We start from the raw sequence: 9,657 nt of genomic DNA on the forward strand, positions 1-9,657 counted from the left end.
AAAAATGGCTGCAGCAATATATCCAGTCCTACATGTTCCTCCAGAACCATGCCACCCTCCTATTAAGAGGTAGAATCTATTTATTTTCCCTTGAACCTGAGTGGAACCTGAGTGAACCTATTGAGATAGAATGGTCAGCAAATAGAATGGAGTGGAAGTGATGCTGCATGTGTTGGAACCGAACTCTCGATTCCCTCCTGGGCAGGGGTCGTCGCGAAGGATCACCGACACGAAGTTCACAGCAGAGAGTTATTTATTACTAGCGCGCTAGGGTCCCAAGTTTAAGGCCTATTAGTTTCACATGACTTCCAAGGCTAGGTCCTATAAAGCAATATGGCTCTACCTGGCTCTCCCTCTTTGGCATGCTCACCCTTGAGACCCAGGCACCATGCTATAAGTAAGCCTCAACCACATGAGGAGACAATGTGTGCTCTAACCGCACTAGCTGAGACTCCCAGCTGGCAGCCAGCATTAGCCACCAGAAATGTTAGTGAACTAGCCTCTAGATGATTTTATATCCTAGTCCTCAGCCTCTGAGCAACCCCAAATTGCAAATTCTTGAGCAAAAAAAATGTATCATTGCTTATGAAAAGTTTGGGCGTGATTTGTTAATCAGGATGAGATAACTGTAACACCACGGCTTCCTCTTCTGGAGGTGTGGATAGTTTTTTGCTTCAAGGACAGATAAGAGAGGCCCTTGTTTCCAAATAGGGTGAACAAGATCAAGACTCAGAGGGTTCAAGCAGTGAGGTGGCAGTCTAGTCCACAAGAAATAGGATTTCTAATCCCAGTAGTTAAGGGTAGGGAGTTGTGAGAGCAGTGGAGATGTTGCCCTGCTCTCAATCTGGCTTTGGGGAAGAGGCAGGATCTCTGATAAGACTGGCAACCAAATACTAAGCTCAGTGACCTTGGAAACTGCACTTAAGGCTGTCATGATCCGCTGGGGGAGGAGGATGTGTACATGCACATGTGCATATGCATGTGCATGTGTGTGTACTGGAGGGATTGAGTCAGAAAAGCCAGCTGCCTTCAGGACGACCACAAGAGCCAGAGCAAAGAAAAATGGCATAGTTACAACCACACACTGAAAGACACTCTTGGAGTTTTTGTCATACCCTGGGACTCTTGTCAGACCCTAGGAAGGAGACCAGATCCTCAAACTTTATTCTGATGTTATATGTATAAATTGAAAAATTGTTAGTCATTTGTTCTAATATCATTTATCAGCTGATTAGTTACCTGGTTAATTCTTTTCTCACTAATCTGAAATATTGTGTGATCATATATGAATGTCTTTGGTCTGCTGTGTTTTTGTTCCATTAATCTGTCTGTAGTCACCAATATGATTCCATTTTACTGACTATATATTTAAAATACGTTTTGTTATTCCTTCAGGCAGGCTTTCAAATCAAATCATCTGGTGATGTTCCTTTCAAAAAACTCATTGGGGCTTTGATGAGTATTGTCTTGCATATGAATAGTTAAAAATGGTAGATTGAACATACACTTAGCTCCTCTCCCTCCCAGAATCCCACTAAATGAGAATAAAGGAATGTTTACAGAAGATATAAATACATGAGAACAAAGTATGAGACAGGAGACAACAGTGACACAATTTTGGAAGTTGGTGGACAGATGGTAGAGGTTAAATGATTTAACAGACATGAGAAAGCTGAATCCTAATCTGGAAGTTGGAAAAGGGGAGAAATAACCTAATGTACATTGCAGACTCCTACAAAGAAGCAGTATTTGGCAGGTGGAATAATCAGTTGAAAGACTGTTTAAAAATTTAGTCCCTCATATCTCCATTCCAAATTTATACATCTGAACAAATATCCATCCCCCATTCTGGCAGAAGACTTGAAGTTTATTCTTTAAGGATGATAAGCAGATGATCTTTGAATTAGGCAATACGAGATACAACTAAAACAGAGATACCAAACAGAAAACATGGGGACTAAGATAAACCTTATGTATAGGACCTAAGTTCTCTAGCCATCTTCCCTCCTATAGCTCAGTAATGTTGGGAGCCAGATACATATGTTCTTCTTAAATTCTAGAAATTTTATATTGAATTATTTTATTACTGATTTCCTTCTATTTTTCTCTATCCTCTATTCATAGAATTTCAACTATTCTAAAACATTCTCCCCCTTCTGTGGAGGGGGTCAAAGGCATCTTCTTTGAGAAACCTATCTCCCAAGAGAAATAAGCACATGACACTCAAATAAAAAGTTTTCCAAATATTATCCTAGAGAGAAAAGCACCATTGAGAAGCACTCCCCCTGCCATGAGCTCCCAGCCTTCTTTTTAGCGCCTGCCTCACTCTTAAATATGAGCAGACAGCCAAAGACTGCCAGGCATTTATGAAAAAAAAACCCACCTCCCTTTGAATGCCAGTGCAAATAGAAAGAATAATAACTAGTATTAATATCCTTAGAGAATATTAATCTATGAAGAAGTAGATACTATAAAGCAAATATCCAGTGAACATGAAACCTTAGAATTAAATAATATGATCACATAAACTATTGGAAGATACCCTGGGCACAGTGGCTCATACCTGTAATCCCAGCACTTTGGGAGGCTGAGGCAGGTAGATCACTGAGGTCAGGAGTTCGAGACCAGCCTGGCCAACATGGTGAAATCCCATCTCTATTAAAAATATAAAAATTAGCTGGGAGTACAGCGGGTGCCTGTAATCCCAACTACTTGGGAGGCTGAGGCATGATAATCACTTGAACCCAGGAGGCAGAGGTTGCAGTGAGCTGAGATGGTGCCACGTGCACTCCAGTCTGGGCAACAGAGCAAGACTCCATCTCAAAAAAAAATTAAAAATTAAAAAATATATATTGGAAGATAAAATCAAGAGAATCTCCCAGAAAGACTAGAAGAAAGAGAAGAAAATAGATAATATTTTTAAAATAGAGAGTTATCTAGAATGTTCTGGAATAATTGAAGTTCTGACCAGACACGGTGGCTCACACCTGTAATCCCAGCACTTTGGGAGGCCAAGGAAGGTGGATCATGAGGTCAGGAGATCGAGACCATCCTGGCTAACATGGTGAAACCCCATCTCTACTAAAAATACAAAAAAATTAGCTGGCTGTGGTGGCAGGTGCCTGTAGTCCCAGCTACTTGGGAGGCTGAGGCAGGAGAATGGCATGAACCCAGGAGGTGGAGGTTGCAGTAAGCCGCGATAGCGTCACTGCACTCCAGCCTGGGTGACAGAGCGAGACTCCGTCAAAATAATAATAATAATAATAATAATAATAATTGGAGTTCTATAAATAGAGGATACTGAAAATAGATAAAAGGAAAGCACTAATAAAATAATTCAAAATAAAATTTCCAGAATCTATGAAGAACATGAATGTCCTGATTGAAAGGGATGTCACTGAGCACCCAGAACAATGGATAAAGTAGACCAAATCCAAGGCACATTATCGAGGAATTTCACAAAACTGGGGACAGATAATGGACAATATAAAGTCTCAGGGAGAAAAAAAAACAGGTTTCATACAAAGTATCAAGTATAAGATGACATCAGACTTATCAATAACAATAGTGGAAGCTAGAAGGCAATGAAGCAGCAACATACTAAAATTCTGAAGAAAAATAACTTCAAGAACTCCATTTCAGTGTCTAGAAAACAAAACTTCTCATGTAGCCCCTTTTCAGGAAGCTGTTTGAAGATGTGCTTCTAGAAATTTATGAAATGATTCAAGAAAAAAAAAAAAAAGACACAAAGTCCAGGAAACAGGAAATTCAATTCGAGAGAGAGACTGAGAGAATCTCTGTGATGATAATGAATGGAGAGTTCTGGGTGGCTTCCAGTTATTAGGTATAATGGTAAGCAGAATTCTACGATGACCCCCAAGATTCCACCCCTTGATATATGTGCCCTGTAGAATCCCCTCACATGAGTGTGTGCAGAATCTGTGAATATGATGGGATATCACTCCTGTGATTATGTTATATGGTGAAGATGAAGAGATTTTCAGATGTTATTAAAGTCCCTAATCAGTTGACTTTTAGTTAATCAATAGGGAGATTATCCTGGGTGAAGTCTTACCTAACTAGATGAGCCTTTTAAAAATGGTCTAGAAATCATACAAGAAAGGCATCAAAGAGATTTGAAACATCAGAGATTCTCTCCTGCTCACCTTAAAGAAGCAGACAGCCATTTATGTGGCAAAGACCACATGTCAGGGAATGGTGGGTGGTCTATAGAAGCCAACGGCCTCAGTCCCATATCTACAAGGAACTGAATCCTGCCAAGAGTGACGGGAGCTTGGAAGAGGACCCTGAGCCTCAGATGAGAATTCAGCCCTTAACCAATACCTTGTTTTCAGTCCATTGAGATCCTGAACAGGGAACTCAGCTATGCTGTGCCTGGACTCCTAACCCATGGAAAGTCTGAAATAATAAATGTGTGCTATTTTAATCCACCAAGTTTGTGGCAGTAAATAATTAATGCAGGTGTAGATGGTAAACAATTCAAACTGAAGCAGCTCAGACTCTAGAGGGATTTATCCAGAGATATAAAATTGTCCTAATGTCCTGAGAGATACATACAACTTGAGGATAATTGGGAAATGTATTAGTAGTAAGTACACACAAAGCTAAGCAGTCCAACACCAGATCATTGCTAACTTTAAGAAAAACAGAATGCTGCATAGAAAAATAGTCATAGTATATAAGGCAACTTAGTTATAAATAGGATTTACAGAGTCAGTATGATGTAAAAACCAAATGATGGTCTAAGCAAAATCACATGATAAATACAGTGGAAGGATGAAGATGAGGAATATATGTAGGAGTACTAGTGGAGTGAGATTTTGCAAAAGCAAAATCTTCATCTTTCATCCTAGGAGTGATAGACAATGACTAGAACAAAATATTCAGAAATTGCAGTATATGTCTATCATGGTGCCTCTAGGAAGGGAAACATTTGAGTGGACGAAGCAGGTAACTTTTGTTTTTTTATTGAAACCTTGTGAAAGTACTTGACTCTTTAAAAATATGTGAATGTATAACTTGGACAAAAATGAAAATAAATTTAAAGCAAAGAATTGAAAGTTCAATAGATTAAAGACACATAATATTAGTTCTTGAGATGATGTTTTCATTTAATTGTGTTTTCAAATAGCTCCCACTTATTGGCTGTTTGTAAGTGAACAAGATTATAAACTGTAAAATTCAATTCACTTATTCCATGCATGAACAAATGCCACAAAAAAATAAGAATTTCCTTTTCCCAATCACAAACATTTCCCTTACAAAATGACCTTCAGGAAGTAACCTGACCAAATAAACAAGAGCTTCCATTTCTCAATTTTCAGCACATCATGGGGTGAAGGGATTATTTCTGTTTTCCCTTTTGTTCCTTAGAGTAACACTAAAATATTTGTAATATATTGACACCCCCCAATGAAAGATCAAACATTTCAGTGTTTGTTTCTTCAACAATCAACTTCTCATTTGGAATAGCTGGAATCTAAATTCATTTTTCTCACACTTTTCACTCTCTAGATGCTGGAATTGAGCTAGATCATGAAGAAGATATATTGTGATTGTTTTCATACTTTCTATTGAGTATTATTCACCAGCATACATCAGCAGGGTGTACCTTTTACTATTACTTGCACTTACTATGTGAGTTCCTAAACCCTGTTAAGCAGCTATCTCCATTTCAGTAAAATGGAGATAGTAATAACATCTCCAATATGGGATTTTTGAGTAGCTTACATGAGATAAATAAGCAAAGGGCTTAGCACATGTAAGAAGTCAGTAAGCATTAGCTGCTGATATAATTGCTATTCAGGAAAAAGAACTGTCATTAGTAATAAGCATTAATATTCATGTTTAATAAATTTAAGAATAAAATTCTAACTTTAACCAAGTAGAAGTTTTGATGCTGGGCAAGATGGCTGAATGGGAACAGCTCTGGTCTGCAGCTCCCAGAGAGATCAGCACAGAAGGCGGGTGATTTCTGCATTTCCCACAGAGGTACCCGGCTCATCTCATTGCAACTGGTTAGACAGTGGGTGCAGCCCATGGAAGGTGAGCAGAAGCAGAGTGGGGCATCACCTCACCTGGGAAGTGCAAGGGGTTGGGGAACTCCCTCCCCTAGCCAATGGAAGCTGTGAGGGACGGTGCATTACGACCCAGATACTACACTTTTCCTACCATCTTTGCAAGCCGCAGACCAGGAGATTCCCTCAGGTGCCTACATGACCAGGGCCCTGGGTTTTAAGCACAAAACTGGGCAACCATTTGGGCAGACACCAAGCTAGCTGCAGGAGTTATTTTTCATACCCCAGTGGCACCTGGAATGCCAGCGAGAAAGAACCATTCACTCTCCTGGAAAGGGGGCTGAAGCCAGGGATCCAAGTGGTCTAGCTCAATGGATCCCACCCCTATGGAGCCCAGCAAGCTAAGATCCACTAGCTTGAAATTCTCACTGCCAGCACAGCAGTCTGAAGTTGACCTGGGACACTCAAACTTGGTGGGGGGAGGGGCGTCCTCCATTACTGAAGCTTGAGTAGGTAGTTTTCCCCTCACAGTGTAAACAAAGCCACCAAGAAGTTCAAACTTGGCAGAGCCCACTGCAGATCAGCAAAGCCACTATAGTCAGACTGCCTCTGTGGGTTCCTCCTCTCTGGTCAGGGCATCTCTGAAAGAAAGGCAGCAGCCCCAGTCAGGGGCTTATAGATAAAACTCTTGTCTCCCTGGGACAGAGCACCTGGGGAAAGGAGCAGCTGTGGGTACAGTTTCCACAGACTTAAACGTTCCTGCCTGCTGGCTCTGAAGAGAGCAGTGGATCTTCCAGCACAGCGCTCAAGCTCTGCTAAGAGACAGGCTGCCTCCTCAGGTGGGTCCCTGACCCCCTTGCCTCCTAACTGGGAGACACCTCCCAGCAGGGGTCAGCCTCCTAAAGGAGAGCTCCGGCTGGCATCTGGTGGGTGTCCTTCTGGGACGAAGCTTCCAGAGGAAGGAACAGACAGCAATCTTTACTGTTCTGCAGCCTCTGCTGGTGATACCCAGGCAAACAGGGTCTGGAGTGGACCTCCAGCAAATTCCAACAGACCTGCAGCAGAGGGGCCTGACTGTTAGAAGGAAGACGAACAAACAGAAAGGAATAGCATCAACCTCAACAAAAAGGATGTCCACACAGAAACCCCATCCAAAGGTCACTGACATCAAAGACCAAAGGTAGATAAATCCTTGAAGATGAGGAAAATCCAGTACCAAAAGGCTGAAAATTCCAAAAACCAGAATGCCTCTTCTCCTCCAAAGGATCACAACTCCTCACCAGCAAGGGAACAAAACTGAATGGAGAATGAGTTTGACAAATTGACAGAAGTAGGCTTCAGAAGGTGCATAATAACGAACTCCTCTGAGCTAAAGGAGCATGTTCTAACCCAATGTGAGGAAGATAAAAACCTTGAAAAAAGGTTAGAGGAATTGCTAACTAGAATAACCAGTTTAGAGAAGAACATAAATGACCTGATGGAGCTGAATAAAACAGCACGAGAACTTTGTGAAGCATACACAAGTATCAATAGCCAAATTGATCAAGTGGAAGAAAGGATATCAGAGATTGAAGATCTACTTAATGAAATAAAGCATGAAGACAAGATTAGAGAAAAAAGAATGAAAAGGAAAAATGGAAAAATAAAGCCTCCAAGAAATATGGGACTATGTGAAAAGATCAAACCTATGTTTGATTGGTGTACCTGAAATTGATGGGAAGAATGGAACCAAGTTGGAAAACACTCTTCAGGATATTATCCAGGAGAACTTCCTCAACCTAGCAAGACAGGCTAACATTCTAATTCAGGAAATACAGAGAACACCACAAAGATACTCCTCGAGAAGAGCAACCCCAAGACACATAATTGTTAGATTCACCAAGGTTGAAATGAAGGAAAAAATGTTAAGGGCAGCCAGAGAGAAAGGTCAGGTTACCCACAAAGGGAAGCCCATCAGACTAAGAGTGGATCTCTCGGCAAAAGAATACAAGCCAGAAGAAAGTGGGGACCAATATTCAACATTCTTAAAGAAAAGAATTTTCAAACCAGAATTTCATATCCAGCCAAACTAACCTTCATAAACAACGGAGAAATCTTTTCCAGACAAGCAAATGCTGAGAGATTTTGTCACCACCATGCCTGCCTTAGAAGAGTTTCTGAAGGAAGTACTAAATATAGAAAGGAAAAATCAGTACTAGCCACTGCAAAAACATACCAAATTGTAAAGACTGTTGGCACTATGAAGAAGCTGCATCAACTAACGGGCAAAATAACCAGCTAGCATCATAATGACAGGATCAAATTCACACATAAAAATATTAACCTTAAATGTAAATAGGTTAAATGCCCCAATTAAAAGACACAGACTGGCAAATTGGATAAATAATCAAGACCCACCAGTGTGCTGTATTCAGGAGACCCATCTCACATGCAAAGACACACATAGGCTCAAAAGAAAGGGATGGAAATAAAGGTTCAAAATAAAGCAAATGGAAAGCAAAAAAAAGCAGGAGTTGCAATCCTAGTCTCTGATAAAGCAGACTTTTAACCAACAAAGATAAAAAAGACAAAGAAAGGTATTACATAATGGTAAAGGGATCAATGCAACAAGAAGAGCTAACTATCCTAAATATATATGCACCCAATGGAGGAGCACCCAGATTCATAAAGCAAGTTTGCAGAGACCTACAAAGAGACTTAGACTCCCACACAATAATAGTGGGAGACTTTAACACCCCATTGTCAATATTAGATCAACAAGACAGAAAATTAACAAGGATATTTAGGACTTGAACTCAGCTCTGCCCAAGTGGGCCTAATAGATATCTACAGAACTCACCACCCCAAATCAACAGAATATACATTCTTCTCAGCACCACATCGCACTTTTTCTTAAATTGACCACATAATTGGAAGTAAAACACTCCTCAGCAAATGCAAAAGAATGGAAATCATAACAGTCTCTCAGACCACAGTGCAATCAAACTAGAACTCAGCATTAAGAAACTCACTCAAAACCACACAACTACATGGAAACTGAACAACCTGCTCCTGAATGATTACTGGGTAAATAATGAAATTAAGGCAGAAATAAATAAATTCTTTGAAACCAATGAGAACAAATACATAATGTACCAGAATCTGTGGGACACAGCTAAAGCAGTGTTTAGAGGGAAATTTATAGCACTAAATGCCCACAAGAGAAAGCAGGAAAGATCTAAAATCAACACCCTAACAGCACAATTAAAAGAACTAGAGAAGCAAGACCAAACAAATTCAAAAGCCAGCAGAAGAAAAGAAATAACTAAGATCAGAGCAGAATTGAAGTTAATAGAGACACAAAAAAACCTTCAAAAAAATCAGTGAATCCCGGAGCTGTTTTTATTGTAAAGATTAACAAAATAGACTACTAGCCAGACTAATAAAGAAGAAAATAGAGAAGAATCAAATAGACACAATAAAACATGATAAAGGGGATATCACCACTGATCCCACAGAAGTACAAACTACTATCCGAGAATACTATAACCACCTCCATGCAAATAAACTAGAAAATCTAGAAGAAATGGATAAATTCCTGGACAAATACACCCTCCCAAGACTAAACCAGGAGGAAGCC

The sequence above is a fragment of the Colobus angolensis genome, unplaced genomic scaffold, assembly GCF_000951035.1.
Source record: "Colobus angolensis palliatus isolate OR3802 unplaced genomic scaffold, Cang.pa_1.0 Scaffold310, whole genome shotgun sequence".
Classification (NCBI taxonomy): domain Eukaryota; kingdom Metazoa; phylum Chordata; class Mammalia; order Primates; family Cercopithecidae; genus Colobus; species Colobus angolensis.